Raw genomic sequence first — 18,680 nt, 5'->3', positions numbered from 1 at the left:
CAGAGTTCAACAGAAAAGGGGTATTTCCTCATGTCTCCAAGGCTTGGTCAACCTCTGTGGTATATTAATGTGGGGTGACCTTGAAAGGGTCCATGGTGCCAAGATCTTTAGAAATTCAGGCCTGTTTTCCTCAGCGAGAAAGGGAATGTCTGCTCCCATGACCATTGTGGACATTAACATTCCAAGAGACCCAGCTTACCCTGTTTTCCTGGCTTCTGGAGCCTTTTTACTGGCCACCTGGATAAGAGAAAGCACTGTTCAACTTGTCCACAGAGTAGCTGCGGAGTGACAAGGGAGTGTGTATTTGGAAGGCTGAAAGGGAAATGGACAAGGCTGGAGGCTGCTTGTGTGAAAGTTACTTGATGCATTTGGCACAAAATCTGAGAGAGCAAGGGACAGAGCTTCATCAATGGGCAGCAGGTGGAGGTGCAGAGAATTTTGGAAGGTTATGAACAGCCAGAGAGGCTGCCTCTGCAAACTGCAGCAAGCAACCAGAGCCACAGGCTCAGGCATATCCTGTGCTTCTATTTAGAGGCTAGGAGCTAAAATCCAGAAATGAAATTTTATTGTGCATTACATAAGGATTTCATTAGTCTAAGGATTTTATGAAATGGAAATTTGATGCTTTGTGCAATGATTTTATGAATGGGCATTTTATTATGTTTATTGCATGTGTAATTTTATGAAGCTATTGAACCTTTTTGTCAATAACAGCCTTTACTGAACATCAAATAGTGCAAATAATAAAACTTTTATTGAACGCAGTGCAAACTTCAACGCAATGGGACATAAACCAACACATAAAACAATGCGAACTTTATGGAATACAATAGGCATGTGTGCCGCATCAGTACTAAGTGCTTAAGGCACATATTTGTGCTATTTTGGTCACAAACATGGGTAGGTCCAGGGTTTAACTGCTGTCCTTGCCGTGGGGTGCAGAATGGCAAGAGAATAATCCATCACTTGTAGCTGGGGTGAAGGTGGGGTTCTAATATTCACGGATCTCCCTGTCTTGGGGTGTGGAGTGAGGTGCCTGTGGCTGAAACTTCAGGAAGGGTACCACTGCTCCCAGTATGCATTGCTCTCAATGGGCTGCAGGACATGGCTGGGCAGGCATGGAGGTGCAGATGCTGGGCAGGAACAAATGTTCTCTAGCAGGACTGTCTGCTTCTGCATCTCCCGACTGTCCTCAATACAGTTCCTTGTCAATTCTCTCCTCTCTCTGCAAGGAGACCTTTCCTCCACTCCTGTGTTCTTCTCCCTCTTCCAGGAGGCAGAAGCAAGATTCCCACATACATTATCTTCCTTTTCTTCTCCCAGAGATCTGTCAGACATTCAGAGGTTGGTAACAATCCTGTCCCTAAGGGCAACAGCACACCAGGTGCAGAGCCGAGAAACAGAACAAATTAGTGTACTAATTCCTGTCTCTAGGAAACAAAGACCAAAATGTTACTTTCCCCCTCAGTTTGAGAATTCCATTCTCAGTCTCTTCCCAGGCTGGGTGAGCTTGGAGATGAAGTTTCCCTTTGCATAGGGTCCCCGTACCATTCTGGGTCAGTGGTGGGCAGCAGGGGACTGGCTAGTAATTGCATGTGCACTTCTGCAGGTTGTTCTTACTCCAGAGGACGTTACCGAGAAGCATATCAAGAGGCAGAGAAGGGTCTTGCTCAAAAAGGCAACGGGCTAACCAGCAAGATCAGCAGCAATGCTGTTCACCAGAATGCTTCCCCCCAATTCCCTACCCCAAGATGCTGCAGGACTGGAAGGGCAAAGAAACCTATATGGCTGCATTGCCTTGCAATGCACCTGCAGAGCAGGACAAAGTACACTGCAAAATTAATAGACTTCTAGAGACTGTTCTGAACCCAGAGGGTTAACAGTGCTGTGAGTGATTAAAACTAGACGAGTACCTTACAACCTGTGCATTTGTAAATGTCACACCCTGGGAAATATACCTCATAACATGCAACTGTAGGGCATTGCTCAAACTGTGAAGCAAAGTACTTTTTACATTGAGCTCTCTTTCTGTATCTACCACTTCAATAAAACATGCCTGCATTACGAGAGGTTTGGGTTTTAGCCCTGGCAGCCCCACCAGCCTTGAACAGGGAGGGGAAAGGAGAGTTGGGGAGCAGTGGTGGACCAGGAGGGAAAAGGAATGTTTGACTAGTTCAGAGAAGTACGTACGGTGTAGTTCACACACTAATGACAAGGACACTTGACTGGCAAGGGTTCCAGTCAGTCGGGAGGGAGAGGGAATGGGAAAAGGAGCTGGGGTGCCAGAATGGTTGATGGCTGTGGGACATGAAAGTTTTACAAATATAGCTTAAGCTGTTCAGTACAGACACCATTTTAACCATGGCGGGAGTGGGAGGGGGCTATAAAAGCTAAGGTGACCAGATGTCCCGATTTTATAGGGACAGTCCCAATTTTGGGGTCTTTTTCTTATATAGGCTCCTATTACCCCCCACCGCCTGTCCCGACTTTTCACATTTGCTCTCTGGTCGCCTTAATAAAAGCTGAGCAGGCTCTGAAAGATTCCTAGTTCACATCTGCCCAAAGTGGCAGTGGCCACTGGGTAGCCATAACAAAAAAACTTCTACGAGTTGTGCTGTAATAGAGCACACAATACTAGTGGAAAGAGGTTTGTCTTGTTTCAGGAACCATCTCTTCCTCAGGCTTTTGCATGGGAAGGAAATCTTGACTTTCTAGGGAAATCTCATCAGGAGTGCTGATCCGTGGTCTCTTGGCTGCAGTCCACAGCACAACAGGGTTTGGTGGTGCCTCACTGGCAAAAATCCACTTCAGCTTGTGATAGATGGGGCAGATGCTAGGAGCTAACTAGAGGGTCTTGTTGCTGTCCTCAAGTTTTTGCTTTAATATTCTGCTAGAGCTTCTTTCCTTTGTTATACCCCCGGAACGTGTCCTGGGAATGACCCTGTCATTTCCCTCAATATACACTGTGGGCTGCCGTTAAGGCAGGACCCAACAATCTCCTCTCTCCAGATCAAGGAAATCCATGATCTCTGTATAGAAGCATGAGGCATGGCTGCTGTAGAGTTGAGAAGAGTATGCAACCCCAGGGATTTGTAATTGCAAATGGGGCCCATCTGATGGCATGTCAGCATTTAAACAGGCAAGTAACATCAGTTCAACATGACCCCAGAGCAGTAAAGGGCATACAGGTCAATCCATGTGTGAAGCAACACAGTGCAGGATAACAGTAGAAGGACTGGTAGAGGCAGAAGAGTTAATTCATCATTCAAATTCACCCAAACTTTTTTCTGGGCCTAACATCCTAAAATTGACTCAATCCTCTTTTCAGAGGGGCCAGATAATTAAAAAAAAAGAATTGTGTTGTGTGGACACAACGCATTGTAATCCAAATCCAAAAGTTAATGCAAAAAAAACCCCTCCCTGTTTAGACAAGCCTTAAATCTCTGCTGAACACAGTATTCTAGACAGTTTGAATATGGAAAGCTGATCTCACGTAACCTGTTTCTCAAACACTGAGGTCCTTAAAGATCAGAACCAGGACACCAATCAGAAAATGAACTAGAAGCTAGCATATGAGCTATCTATGTCCTTTGTGATTATTCCCTCTCCGATAGAAGCTTGAGTTTGACTGACAACCCGAGACAGAATAATCCTGTCACCAATACTGACTTTTTACCTCATGACAGCTTGTTTTCCAAATGTGGAGTTGTGTCAGGAGTGCTAACATTAGAAACATCGGTTTTAACATATACATTTACCATATTTGATATGGAGGTTATTAAGCAACTATAGATGGCCAAGTTGTGATTATTTATTTATTTATTTTTTTTGCATAACTGCCTCTCTCTAATCAACCTTCGTAAGTATTAGGATACTGGATCTTTTAGGGGATGCGGAAAGTGATATGGATCCCCACGTTTATGGATTACTTGTTATGAGGCCAACAGATAGTGAAAGCAGTTATCAGGTGGGCTATAAGGTGGTCTTTTTAGGGCAGGGACCAGAGCTTCCTATCTGATCATTGAGCTTAGTGCATTTTTGGCCAGTGGAAAAGAGTACACATCATCCAACATCATAGGCCATAGGCATTAGCTTGGTTTGGTTTCCAGCTATGAGTGTCAGTTTTTAGCTAATACCTACAGCCTTGGCCAGAGCTGGCACTTGGTTTACCAACATCACAGCATGTATTTTAGAAAATCATCCAATCCTGACTTAAAGATTGCAGTGATGGAGAATCCACCACAACCTTTGGTACATTGTTCCAGTTATCATGTGTCAAATGCATCTACAGCGTGGGATTAGTAGTGATGGCTGTAGTGATGTGTTAGTTTTGTTCAAAATAGATATTAGTCTTATAAAATGTATTGTGCTTAGACTATGAAATGCTTGTAAGTCGCTGCATGCATTAATCTTACTTGTAATGTCTGTATTCCATGATATATGCAAGTTTTACTTTACAACTTTGAAAATGTTTGCTCTGAACTTGCAAATCCAGGCATGGGAATCATCCCTCCCTCCCCCACAATCCAGGAGGACTATCAAAAATTAAGTGGGCCATTGTAAGACAAAATCTTTGTTAACTGCCCCATCCACCCATGGAGAAGAACATGCAGAAGGCCTCGTCTCATCAGTGTGAATACTGGAAAGGGGAAGGGGGGGAGAAATAGCTGACATGAAGATTTTTCATCTCTTTGAACTCACAGGGCCAGAGAAATTAAATTAAGGCTTCCTTCGCAGGTGCCTGGAGCGGCCAATAGAAAGGAGTGGCATTCCATCCGTTATTGGGGTGGCACGTCCGGGTCTTCGGCGGCAATTCGGTGGGTCCTTCGCTCCCTCTATTCCTCCTTCGGCGGCAGCTCAAATAGTTTTTTTTTCCTCCCTTCGCCGCTTAGGGTGGCAAAAAAGCTGGAGCCAGCCCTGGCTTGCTTTAACCCGTAAATAACTTGTTTCTTTTTCCTTGTTAATAAACACGTAGATAGTTTATTACAGGACTGGCTACAGGCACTGTCTTTGGTGTAAAAATCTAGGGTACCAATTGATTTGGGGTGAGTGACTGATCTCTTGGGACTGGAAGCAACTTGAATATTTTTTGATTTTTGGTGTAAGTGACCATTTATCCCTAAGTCCAACTTGCCTGGGGGCCAAGATTGACTGGAGACTCTAAGGAGACAGTCTCTGACTCCATGGTAACACTGTTACAACTAATCCAGAAGTGCACATCTGTTATTGGGTTGGGAAATCTAATTGTAGAACATGCCACCAGGTTGGGGTGTCTGCCCCGAGGTAGGCACTCGTGGTAGTGTGACATTCTGTCTGCAGTGGCTCCCACTCTAGTTCAAAACAGGAATTACTTCAGGGAAGTTCTCTGGCCTGTGTGATACAGGAGGGCAGACTAGATCACCACAACGGTCCCTTCTGGCCTTGGAATCTACGAATCTATGGTTGGCCCCTCAGCGTCTATGGTTAAGACACTAATAGCAGAGAGGGCATGGTTACTTGCATTCCCATGCCCATTCTATTTGAGGACTGCAGTCTCATATTCCAACTACTATTATGTTTCCTTTAAGAAAGGAAAGGAAAAATATTTTAAATGTAATATATTCATCCTGCACACACTGCAGCACAACTTTGGTCTCTGGACCACAGTGCAAATAAATCAAATAGCAGAAAGAATGCAGAGATGGAAACGCCTGACTGCACATCAGCTGTTACTAGAGCAGGAGCTGCTTTTACATCAAGGTACATTTAGCTTTAAGTGTCAAAGGAAATTTAGGACTGGGAGCATGAAAACAATTAAAAATATGTATCACTGTACAGTAAACCTCACAGCTCAGCTGTGTGTTTGTCAAACTCTTGCCCCATCTACAAGCAATCCTTTTTTCTATCTCACTTGATCACATTTTTTTAAAGCCTGCCTGTAAAGCCACCAAAACGGCTTCATGAAATAACTTTTCTAGTCAGAATCCACTTTAGCAAGGTCATAGAGTACAGGAGGTGGCTGAGTGTTGCAGGTTTGAGATTACAGCGACAGTTTCCCCCAAAGACACTGGAGACCGACTCAAATTTGGGAACAGATTGCACACTGCCTTGTGTGGCTAGTGAAGATTAGAAATGTTCTATACCAAAGTCATGTGGCCTCCAGGAGGATGCTTGGAAACTGAGTTAAAGTTTAGTTTGGGAGCAGCCCCGATGGAGATTAGAAGACTGCTAAAGTGAAGACCATTTGTTTTCTTGAAGTCTACAGGAAGAACAAAAAGATTCCAAAACTCAGTTACCTACTGAAAGTGCCCTCTGGGAACCACCAAATTCTTAAAACATTAAGTGTCTAGGAGTTAATATATTTCTTAATTTACTGGGATTGGTGTGAATCCATTCATAAGAGACCTACTTGTATTAAGGCATCTAATTTATCTCCCCATGACCAATGCAGGATGCTTCCCACACTTCCTCACGGACTAGGCCACATGGCTAAAAAAGGTGTAATGCTTGGATGGAATGAACACTAAGATGATTTTAGGAAGGACCAGTAATGAAGACTATCCAATAGTGGACAATAGTAAATGCTTCAAGTATTTAAACCCATTAAGTGAATAATTATAGCCTGCCCTTAGGGAAAAGTTGCTTACCAATCCTCATCAGGTAGTTGTATGTAGGAGTGTAATGCTTGCCTGTTAACACCGGTGTCTAATCTTCATCTTGCAGAAAGGAACTAAGTAGATGGTGGTTATTTAAATCCAAGTGCGTTTGGACACCACAGTGACTTCTTGAGAAAGTTTTAATCCAATAGCTTGGTTCTGACCTTTCCAAGAGGCCTGCTAGCGAATTCCTGACCAACGGGAGATTTAAAGACAAAATCTCATCACAGCACCAGTCCCTGGATCAATCCTGCAGCACAAAACATCTCTAATTGTGGTATCTTAAAGTTATTTACAAACATTAGTTTATTTTAAGTACGTTGCCAGGGCAGGATTAACTTTTCCTTGGGTCGGGAGATCTGGAAATCTTCACTATTCCAGGGAGACCTATTTTTGCTGGGTTCCAAAGAGTCAACAAGACAAGTCTGTTCATTTAGTTTCATTTCTGCCTGAGCTGGCTTGTTGGCTTGTCCCCAAGGAAGGAGGCTTGGACTATCTTAGGGAGGCCACTGGCCAGCTATCCAGTTTGAGATACATTGCCACAGCACCATAATACTGTTCATCCTTAAAGACGTGACACAAGCTAACGAAGCACTGAGTGTTCTAATGTGTATTCCTCCAGACAATCTAGGAAGTGAAGGAAAATAAGTCTTACTAAATAGGAAAGATTGTCCACAAATGATTTGGTGTTTCAGATCAAAATAAAAAATAATCATTTGAAAATAAAAGTCTGAATTCCTGACCTCGTTAGTGTTGCTACACATTTCCTGGGTTGTCAAAGCTCTCTTCATCCATGGGAAGAAATCTTGTTTCTAGCAGAAACACACTGGAAAACATTAAATATGAATCTAAGTAGTATTCCGTGAACTCGCAATGCTGGTTGCCTATAGCAACATGAGGGTGATGCTGTCTGGCTCTGCTTAATCGAAAGTGCAATTTTAATCAATATTAATAACTGAGAGTGTATCCAAACACAGAAACTCTTTGCTGACATAGACCTGACATTTAAGCACAAGTATCTGTTCAAGAGGTATCTTTAAAAACCAGACCTGGTTACTAGAGAACACTTAAAGAGACAATGTAATGTTCCCAATAGTGCTGCTGATAGACAAAGTTGCTCAAGGTTCTCAAAACCATTCTCCCACACTAAAATGAGCCCCCCGCCCCGCCAAAAAAAAAAATGAAGTCGTAAACTAGACAACTTGTCTGTCTCCTCTCTGCAAAGCAGTCACGGCAGCTGCCTTTATAGGTTTTCCACATGCCCAATAGTGAAGAACGACAGGATCCTCAGCGTTCTCCCAGAGAGGGACGGAAGGATTTTTCTGGTTGTTGCATTAAAATGGAACAACTTACATGATGGAGAGGTACACATCAGCCCAACAGCAAACACCCCTGGATCTTGATCAAGTTCTCAGGCACGGGGAGGCAGAAGAGAATCCCTCTTTACCTGAAAATTCTCTTTACATAGTACAATCCATAGAGCCGTTGGGATTAGGGGGACCAGATGTCCTGTTTTCAAAGGGACAGTCCTGTATTTAAGCCCTCCCGCAGGTGTTCTAGCTTGTTCTTAAAAACAGGCAAATTGTCCCGTATTTTCTGTCTCTCCTCCATCAGTACTGGTGGGTCCTACTGCTGGCTAGATCCCTGCTCACCAGCCCCCCGCCCACCAGCCGTGAGTGTGTGGGGGGTCCAGTGGCCGACAATGGGGGTAGGTGTACAAGGCTGGTGGCTCCCCCTGCTGGTCTGTCAGCGCAGGCCCCACTGCATAAGGGCTCTCGGCCAGCGGGGCCCGGACCCCTGTCCCATTTCCGGACGGCACTGGCTGCGCGCTGCGGTGGCTGGTGAGTGTGGGCAGGCGCCAGGCACAGCCAGTTACACATCGCCTCTGCTGCTCACCCATCAGCCCTTTACGTGCTCTCCCTCTCACTGTCATAGAATATCAGGGTTGGAAGGGACCTCAGGAGGTATCTAGTCCAACCCCCTGCTCAAAGCAGGAGCAATCCCCAACTAAATCATCCCAGCCAGGGCTTTGTCAAGCCTGACCTTAAAAACCTCTAAGGAAGGAGATTCCACCACCTCCCTAGGGAACCCATTCCAGTGCTTCACCACCCTACTAGTGAAAAAGTTTTTCCTAATATCCAACCTAAACCTCCCCCACTGCAACTTGAGACCATTACTCCTTGTTCTGTCAACTGCCACCACTGAGTTCAGCCGAGCTCCATCCTCTTTGGAACCCCCCTTCAGGTAGTTGAAAGCAGCTATCAAATCTCCCTCATTCTTCACTTCTGCAGACTAAACAAGCCCAGTTCCCTCAGCCTCTCCTCATAAGTCATGTGCTCCAGCCCCCTAATCATTTTTGTTGCCCTCCACTGAACTCATTCCAATTTTTCCACATCCTTCTTGTAGTGTGGGGCCCAAAACTGGACACAGTGCTCCAGATGAGGCCTCACCAATGTCGAATAGAGGGGAATGATCACGTCCCTTGATCTGCTGGCAATGCCCTTATGTCCTCTCTTGCTTTGCCCCTTCACTATCCCCCAGCCCCACTAGATCCCTCGCGGCGGGGCATGTTCCGCTTCCTGCGCTGTGGGGAGAACCAGCCCCTGGTCGGAGCCCTCAGCTCACCAACAGCCTGGCCGGCAGGATCCTTCCTTCCCCCATTGCCTCTGGCTGGGCTGGTGCCCCGGGAAAGCCCAAGACCCTCTGGCTTGGGACGCTGGCCAGGAGGAGCCAAGCCCTGCATGTGCCAAAGCCCTGCACAGCGCTGGCCCGGGGCAGCCTCTCCGCCGCTCAGCTAAGCTCTGGAGTGATGTGAGGAAGCGATTTCCAGCCTGTTCGCGCCCCAACCCTGCAGGCTCCACAGCAGCCCCATGGGCAAGGATTTAGCATCCCTTTCACCCGCCGCCCACGGCCCTGGGTCCAGCCCCCAAGGAGCGTGGGGCTGCTCTACCTCCTAGGCGCCCTCCTCTGCTGAGCCACCTCCCTGGCTGGGTTCGCTGAAGTCCCTGCAGTCAGGTTCCCTGGGCCCTGGTGCACAATGCATCCTTAGGGCTTAACCCCTTCCTGCCCGCGCTGTAGCTGGGGGATAGGAGGCAGCTGGGTTATGTCGGTAGCCAGCAGCAGCATGGAGTTGTTAGCTGCCTTTCGACACTGTGCGGGCAGGAAGGGGCAGGCTTCTTCCAGCCACAGGGGAGCGGGAGAGAAGGGAGGGGAAGATCAGCACTGCAAAGACATGGGCCAGGTCATCCATCCCCCAACCCCCACGGCTGGAAAGAGTTCCTGTCCCTTCCCTCCTGCACAGTGCGGAAAAGGTGCTGCTGGCCACATTCTAGTGTGAACCCTGGCAGAAATCTGAGGGGGGCATGCGACCCTGCGTGCCGCCATATGTGTTGCCTTGGGATGACACAGCGCCAGGTATTGAGAGGCGGGTCCATCCCAGGGGCCTAGCCAGGCATGGAGGACTGACAGCACCTGGCAGGGACGGTCGGGTTGGCTGGTCACCCCCACTCTGTGAGAGAGGTGTACGGAGTGTGTGTGTCACCCCTCCTCGTGTGTGTGTGTGTGTGTGTCACCTCTCTCCATGTGAATCCTAAAGCCTTAAAGATAAGAAGGTAAATAAAAAGAATCCAACTGCTCAGTATTTCTTTTTAACAGGGGCTCAGTCAACTTGATGTTAATTAGAATATTTGTGCAGCACAGTTCTGACTGATTGCCATTGAACTCGCATGAATACGAGTAATTTTACCAGGTGTCCCATATTCAGCATAGGGGAATATGGTTACCATAATTAGGATAGTCGGTCTCCAGGCTGCTTTGGGACCAAACCAGGCCTCCATGACTAGCAGAAAGGGAGCACTCCTCCACTTTAAGAGCTCTCTCCCCAGCCAGTTGAGACATGATCCTCAGTCAGGATAAATTCACCAGACTTGGAAGGAAAAAAATAGTAGACTTCATAGTTATTAAAATCCTCACTTACGGCACAACAGGCTGATTGGCAACTTAGGTACCAGTTCTATCCTTTATCAGATCAGCAGAGAACCTTTCTCCAGGGGAGAAAGGGTCTATGGACCCTTTTCACTTCATGAAAGAAAATGTGGGTAAGCATGGATAAGTGTGTAAGGATTAAAGCTCATGACACTTGAGCAGGTCTGACATGCCTGGCAGAGGACAGATCAACAGAGCCAGACGTGTATCCAGAAGCCTCCTACTGCAAGACAAACCCAAGAAAGAAACCAACAGGACTCCACTGGCCATCACATACAGTCCCCAGCTAAAACCCCTCCAGCGCATCATCAGGGAACTACAACCCATCCTGGACAATGATCCCACACTTTCACAGGCCTTGGGTGGCAGGCCAGTCCTCGCCCACAGACAACCTGCCAACCTGAAGCATATTCTCACCAGTAACTGCACACCACACCATAGTAACTCTAGCTCAGGAACCAATCCATGCAACAAACCTCGATGCCAACTCTGCCCACATATCTACACCAGCGACACCATCACAGGACCTAACCAGATCAGCCACACCATCACCGGTTCATTCACCTGCATGTCCACCAATGTAATATATGCCATCATATGCCAGCAATGCCCCTCTGCTATGTACATCGGCCAAACTGGACAGTCTCTAAGGAAAAGGATAAATGGACACAAATCAGATATTAGGAATAGCAATATACAAAAACCTGTAGAAGAACACTTCAACCTCCCTGGCCACACAATAGCAGATCTTAAGGTGGCCATCCTCCAGCAAAAAAACTTCAGGACCAGACTTCAAAGAGAAACTGCTGAGCTCCAGTTCATCTGCAAATTTGACACCATCAGCTCAGGATTAAACAAAGACTGTGAATGGCTTGCCAACTACAGAACCAGTTTCTCCTCCCTTGGTTTTCACACCTCAACTGCTAGAACAGGGCCTCATCCTCCCTGATTGAACTAACCTCGTTATCGCTAGCTTGCTTCTTGCTTGTATATATAAACCTGCCCCTGGAAATTTCCACTACTTGCATCCGAAGAAGTGGGGATTCACCCACGAAAGCTCATGCTGCAAAACGTCTGTTAGTCTATAAGGTGCCACAGGATTCTTTGCTGCTTCTAGCAGAGGACAGTGGATTAGGCTTCTCCATGGTGAGTTTACCCCACTCTGTTCTGGCTAAATTAGGGACAGATTTTCATATCAGCCAAAGACAGCAAACCTTTCTGCAGAGAGGAGAGGGGCATGCAGCCAGGGGCTCACACCTGGGTTCACATACTGAACCCCAAGGTGGACCAGCTCACCGGGTCGATCTACATTGCAAAGAAAAGCCTGTGGCACCAAGACTCAGAGCCTGGGTCAACTGACCGAGGTTCAGGCTATTGGACTAATAGCAGCGGGGAGGTTTGGATGTGGGCTGGAGCCCGGGCTCTGAGACCCTCCCCCTGCTGAGTTTCAGAGCCCAGGTGCCAGCCTAAATGTCTACATTGCTATTTTTAGCCTCACGGCCCAAGCCCCATGTGCCCCAGTCAATGTACCCTTCTCCGAAACTTGGTGCTGCAGCCTTTTCTTTGCACTGGAGATAGACCCTCACAGGTCAGCAGTTAACACAGCCCCTTTGCTACAAAATGTTCCCCCGGATAATTATCCAAATGGCACACCTGGAATCTAGCAGTACAAAATGGTACATGCTTCATTGCACTGAACACTTTCATGCAGTTTAATTTCTCAAATCTAAATATCAGCTCCTGAAAGCTGACATTTTTATCTCTCCGGAGGACATCAGGAGTCCAGAAGGGAGCTGTTTGCACAGGAAAATAGGATGTGTCAAGATATTAAGCAACCAGTGCAGAAAAAGCTAGGGGAAAGCGTTTGAAGCAAACGTACAAACAAAATTGCATTTGCCTTTTTACTTCTCTTATCAGCTAGCTTTGGCAGAGGAGGGTCAGAGGGCATTCAAGTACAGCAAAAGCTACCCTCTGGTAGAAATCCATTAATGAGACTTGCTGATCCAGCAGGACGTGCACATTCAGCTACATAAAAAACCTTCTGCCTGAGCCACCTGCAGGGGATGTGGACTTCAAAAGGCAGCTTCTCTGGAGATCAGAAAGAGTTCTTACTAGTTGCTTCACTGGAAATTCTTAATGTAGGAAACTGCATTGGCTTTCAGAAAACTACTCATATTTCACAGGGCTGATCTCCCACTCCAACACCTCAGCCTGTCTGTCTTCCTGGTACGCAGCCACAATGACCCTGTTTCTTGCTAAAGAGTTCTTGAGAAGATTAGTTGATTCGGGGATGAAATTGTTTCCCTTTTAGCAGAATCCATTTGTACTGTAATTTATTTTAGGTACTTCGATAGCACAGTAAGCATCACAATCCCTAGTGAAGATAAATACGTAACGCCCCTTTGAGGAAGGGAAGAACTGAGGCACACAGTTCCAGGCCAAAAGTCACACAAGATCTCTGTGGCTAAGCAGAAACTGAAACCAGCATCACCCAAGCCCCAGGCTAGTCCAATAGTTAGGGGACCATCTTTCCTCTCAAACCATGAACAGAAGAAAGATTTTACTAGCAAATACTAGTACTAACTCCAACTAAAAGGGGCACAAGATTAAAATTCTCCTATGCTGGCAACAGACCATAGTAGCTTTTACTGAAGGATCCCTACCATTCCTCTCAACCTAGCAAGGGTGCGGCACTGATCTCGAGAAACACTGGCTGGGTGTCCCTCAAACCTATCAGCCATGGCCTGCACGAACACAGAAGATTAATGGTTGACTTTTTCCTAGTCTCTTGCTCTCCTCTGAAGACGGGGAAGAAAGTGACCTGCATCACTCAACAGTGACCCCTCTAGCAATTGGGGTGGGATCAACATCAAAGGGAGTCCTGTCAGTCTTGCTCTTTAGGAAGCAGTTACTAAAATGGTTCCTTGGCGGGTGCAAGGGAGGATAAGTCTAAGGACTCCAAATAGGATGACAAGACTCAAACAGGCAAGCAGAACCTTGCTGTGGTAACGAACCAGTCTAGAAGTGCCAGGAGAGAGACAGATGTCCCAACCACACAGTTTTATGACCCCACTCCTAAAACCATTTACTATTAATAGGAGGAAAAAGATGTCAAGTATTTTCAAGGTGATCACTACAATCTGGAGCAGTCAGGACAGGTTCTGATATTATCCTGCATTTCCATAGGGCCCTTCACCCAGCAAGATCTCAAGGGACTGGAAATGCCATCTAACACAAAGGGACCATGCTCCTGATTGGGACTTCCCATGCTGCAGCAACTACAAGCACACAACTACAGGTAGGAATCTTCACCCACCAGGGAAACGCACATCACCTCTGGAGTGAAACACAGTAACTGGGAAAGCACTGCAGCACTACAGAGCAGTATAGGTATAATCGGACCTACAGGCAAAGTGTAAGTACACCCAGCAGTTTGGGCAAGAAACCAGGTTAACAACTGTTCTTGTGAAAAGCATCAGGGGATCTTGAAAGACTGTAAGACATCAACCATGGTTTGAGATCTTTGAGAACTCCTGGAAGACGGCAGAGGTCCTAGAGGACTGGAGAAAGGCGAAACATAGTACCTATCTTCAAAAAGGCGACAAGGAGGACCCAGGGAATTATAGACCAGTCAGCCTAACTTCAATACCTGGAGAGATACTGGAGCATATTATTAAACAATCAGTTTGTAAGCACCTGGAGGATAATAGGGTTAAAAGGAATAGTCAGCATGGATTTGTCAAGAACAAATCACGCCAAACCAACTTAATTTCCTTCTTTAATAGTGTTACTGACCTAGTGAATGGGGGAAGCAGTAAGTGGGATATTTGATTTCAGAAAGGCTTTTGACACAGTTCCACGTGACATTCTCATAAGCAAACTAGGGAAATGTGGTTTAAATTAAATTATTATAAGGTGGGTGCAAAACTGTTTGGAAGATCATAATCAAAGGGTAAGTGTCAATGGTTTGCTGTCAAATTGGGAGGGCGTATCGAGTGAGGTCCCACAGGGTCAGTCTTGGGTCCAGTACAAGTCAATATTTTCATTAATGACTTGGATAATGCAGTAGAGAGTATGCTTATAAAATTTGCAGATGACAGCAAACTGGGAGGGATTGCAAAAACTTTGGAGGACATCTTAAATTCAAGATGACCTTGACAAATTGAAGAACTGGTCTGAATTTGACAAGATGAAATTCAATAAAGACAAGTGTAAAGTACTTCACTTAGGAAGGAAAATCAAATGCACAACTACAAAATGGAGAACACCTGTCTAGTTGGTAGTACTGCTGAAAAGGATTGAGGGATTATAGTGGACCACAAACTGAATAGGAGTCAACAATATGATGCAGTTGCAAAAACGGCAAATATGATTCTGGAATGTATTAACAAGAGTGTTGTAAGACACATATAGGAGAGAACTGCCCCTCTCTACTCAGCACTGGTGAGGCCCCAGCTGGAATACTGTGTCCAAATCTGGGCACCACACTTAAGGACAGAGGTGAACAAACTGGAGAGAGAGTCCACAGGAGAGCAGTAAAAATGATCAAAGATTTAGAAAACCTGAACTATGAAGAAAGGTTTAAAAAAAATGGGCATGTTTAGTCTCGAGAAAAGACGACTGATGGGGGAACCTGGTAACAGTCTTCCAGTGTGTTAGGAGCTGTTATACACAGGACAGTGATCAACTGTTCTCCATGTCCACTGAAGGTAGGACAAGTAATAATTGGGTTAATCTGCAACAAGGGAGATTTGGGTTAGATATTAGGAAAAAAACTTTCTAAATATAAAAGTTAGTTAAGCTCTGGAATAGACTTCCAAGGGAGGGCATGGAGTCCCCATCATCACAAGCTTTTAAGAACAAGTTGGACAAATGCCCGTCAGGGATGGTCTAGGTTTACTTGGTCCTGTCATAGCACAGAGGGCTGGACTTGGACTTTGAGGTTCCTTCAAGTCCTACTTTTCTATGATTCTATGGTTGTCACATCCAAAAGATGGAACCTCCAGCATTAGAACCAGGGGATTAGTTCAGTACCAGTTCGGAACGAAGAATGTAACTCTGAATCTTAAACTGCAGCAACTGAACCCATCTCTACAGCAACTGGGTTTTCCCTGGTGACATCTTAGCCCAGTTCCACCCTGCTTAGCTAGAGAGATCTGACAAAGTCAGAGACCCAGATACATAAAGCTGCAGATTTATTTTAATTGCACAACCACTTTTATACTCCAGGCAGAGTCATAACAAGGCCACAATATTTTCAAATAAAGTCAGATTTAAATCCATCTCTAGGGATCTCAGAGTGAAACCTCAGCCTCTGTTCACCCCACTGCAGCAAAAGAAAAGATACCATAACACTTTACACTTATCCCACACTTCTCCTTCATAGATCTCAAAGCACTTTACAAAGCTTAGCATTTTAAGCGAGAAAGACTGCATCCTTGCTTCTTCCCCCTGCCCCCACGGATATCTGAATTTCTATTGAAAATATTTTATTTGCAAGGATTTCACCTTTTGAAAGGAAAGGATTTGGGGGCTAAGCAGCAGTGCAATCAGAGAACTTGTTACCCATGTTGACCAGAATCAAAGCTAGACTCCAATACTACCTGTTCATGCTCATTTCAGCTAGCAGGTGTACAAAGTGCCCGGGACAGAGTGCTGGCAGTAGTGTAGATCGCCTTTCAAAGCTCTGCAACAAGACTGAACAGGGAACTTAGGACTTCGATGCCTCTCTTGATGAGGCCCACATCCTTGTCACAGTGTACTGCAGAATCAAAAATGTTAATCCCCCTGCACTGACTCTTAATTATACTTAGCGCTTAGGGGCAACACAGCCTACAACAGTGTGTGTGAGCACAGAGGTCTCTGGAGAGTACGTTGGCACAGTCCCTGAAGAAATTCTGCAAGTACATTAATAAAACCAGTGATGACAAGTCAGGTGTGTATTCTAAACCAAGAGTCACACTTCAGGTACACAATATTGCAAGAACTGCAGCCACCTTTCCTTTCCAGTCTTTCTGATCAGGTCTCCCTCTCCCCCTACTTTACTTTCCCAAATCTGCTTTAAGTTCAAGTTCCCCATCCTTACCTTTGGAACTCTCTCCATACTCAGACTTTAAGGTCAGAAGGGACCATTATGATCTAGTCTGACCTCCTACACAATGCAGGCCACAGAACCTCACCCGCCCACTCCTGAAACAAACCCCTAACCTATGTCTGAGTTATTGAAGTCCTCAAATTGTGGTTTGAAGACCTCAAGCTACAGAGAATCCTCCAGCAAGTGACCCATGCCCCATGCTGCAGAGGAAGGCGAAAAACTTCCAGGGCCTCTGCCAATCTGCCCCAGAGGAAAATTCCTTCCCGACCCCAAATATGGCAATCAGTTAAACCCTGAGCATGTGGGCAAGACTCACCCGCCAGCACCCAGGAAAGAATACTATGCAGTAACTCAGATCCCATCCCATCTAACATCCCGTCACAGACCACTGGTCATACTTACCTGCTGATAATCAAAGATCAATTGCCAAAATTAATTGCCAAAATTAGGCTATCCCATCATACCATCCCCTCCATAAACTTATCAAGCTTAGTCTTAAAGCCAGATATGTCTTTTGCCCCCACTACTCCCCTTGGAAGGCTGTTCCAGAACTTCACTCCTCTAATGGTTAGAAATCTTAGTCTAATTTCAAGTCTAAACTTCCTAGTGTCCAGTTTATACCCATTTGTTCTTGTGTCCACATTGGTACAAAGCTTAAATAATTCCTCTCCCTCCCTCATCTTCTGCTCTTCCTAGTCTCTCTCATTCCTTTTATGTCACCTGCTATTTGCCCAGAACAATTTCCCAGCTGAAGCTCCATCCTGTTCCTTTCAGGAAGGCTTCTAAAAACTCTTATCCCAAGAAGGCTCACCACCATACATAAAAGAATAAATGGACACAAATCAGACGTCAAGAATTATAACATTCAAAAACCAGCCGGAGAACACTTCAATCTCCCTGGCCACTCAATTACAGACCTAAAAGTCGCAATATTACAGCAACAAAACTTCAAAAACAGACTCCAATGAGACACTGCTGAATTGGAATTAATTTGCAAATTGGACACCATCAAATTAGGCCTGAATAAAGACTGGGAGTGGATGGGCCATTACACAAAGTAAAACTATTTCCCCATGTTTATTTCTTCCCCCTCTCCCGTTCTTTTCACCACCATAGGGACGACTTCACTTGTACTTTGACTGGAAGCTTCTCAGTTAAGAGACGTACCTGCCTGTGACAGTTAACATATTGTTCAGCACTGTTATGAAAGCACAACTAAACCTCTTATCTACAATGACCCAGAAGTATGGCCTTTTCTAGTGTGTGGTTCTTCCAGTTTTTTCAGTTAGCAGGTACATACGGACAGCTCATACAAGTCTTCATCTGCCTGCAAAGGCAGAGTAGGGGTATCCTGATATAGGTTATTTAAAAACCACGATTATCTGCCAGGCCAGATATATAGTGCCAACAGGCATCGCTACATTTTGTTCCAAGTGGCCTCACTCCTCATGTCAAAGTAAGTCATTTGCATACTAGTCCACATCAACCACATCTCTGTACAGAAAGAGGAGATTGTCTTGACTTAGAGTTAGAACATTATAGTCTGCATTTGTCACTCAACGCCCCTGCACTAGATGAAGTTTCAGCCATCTCCAAATCCAATCCCAGATGGGCTTCAACAAAGCAGAGATTCAAGTAAGGAGACATTAAGCCCAAGCATCCATTAGAGACAGCTGGCAGACTTCATCTTGCTCTGTCAATCTGAAAAAACAGACTTACAGAGCCACTTGCCACTCTAGTAAACAATTTTACAGGATCCCATTTGTCTGTCAGTCCCTTTCTCATTACTGATGAATTACCAAGAGGTCTGCAAACAAACATTATCCTCTGAATCAGATAGGAGCCACAGACATACTTAGGCAGAATGGTTGAATGACCTGATAAACTACAGCAACGGAAATTCTGGTTTTCAAGACTAAAAAAAACAGAATTCAAGTTCCAGGTTATATAAAAACCAGTTTTGCAAA

General features: G+C 45.5%; 1 protein-coding gene and 1 long non-coding RNA gene across 4 annotated transcripts in view; both read right to left on the bottom strand.

Annotated features, from left to right (window-relative positions):
• Window positions 1–18,680, bottom strand: part of FAM219A (family with sequence similarity 219 member A) — a 137,870-nt gene that overhangs the window by 97,593 nt on the left and 21,597 nt on the right. The window lies entirely within an intron of this gene.
• Window positions 771–7,996, bottom strand: LOC123373395. Its single transcript, XR_006580706.1, has 3 exons — window positions 7,379–7,996; window positions 6,627–7,262; window positions 771–1,363 (listed from the first exon to the last, which is right to left on the bottom strand). It is a non-coding gene; the product is annotated as an uncharacterized LOC123373395 (long non-coding RNA).

The sequence above is a fragment of the Mauremys mutica genome, chromosome 6 (assembly GCF_020497125.1).
Source record: "Mauremys mutica isolate MM-2020 ecotype Southern chromosome 6, ASM2049712v1, whole genome shotgun sequence".
Lineage (NCBI taxonomy): Eukaryota > Metazoa > Chordata > Testudines > Geoemydidae > Mauremys > Mauremys mutica.
Note: the sequence above shows the minus strand (reverse complement) of the source record. Positions and strands in the feature narration are given on the sequence as shown.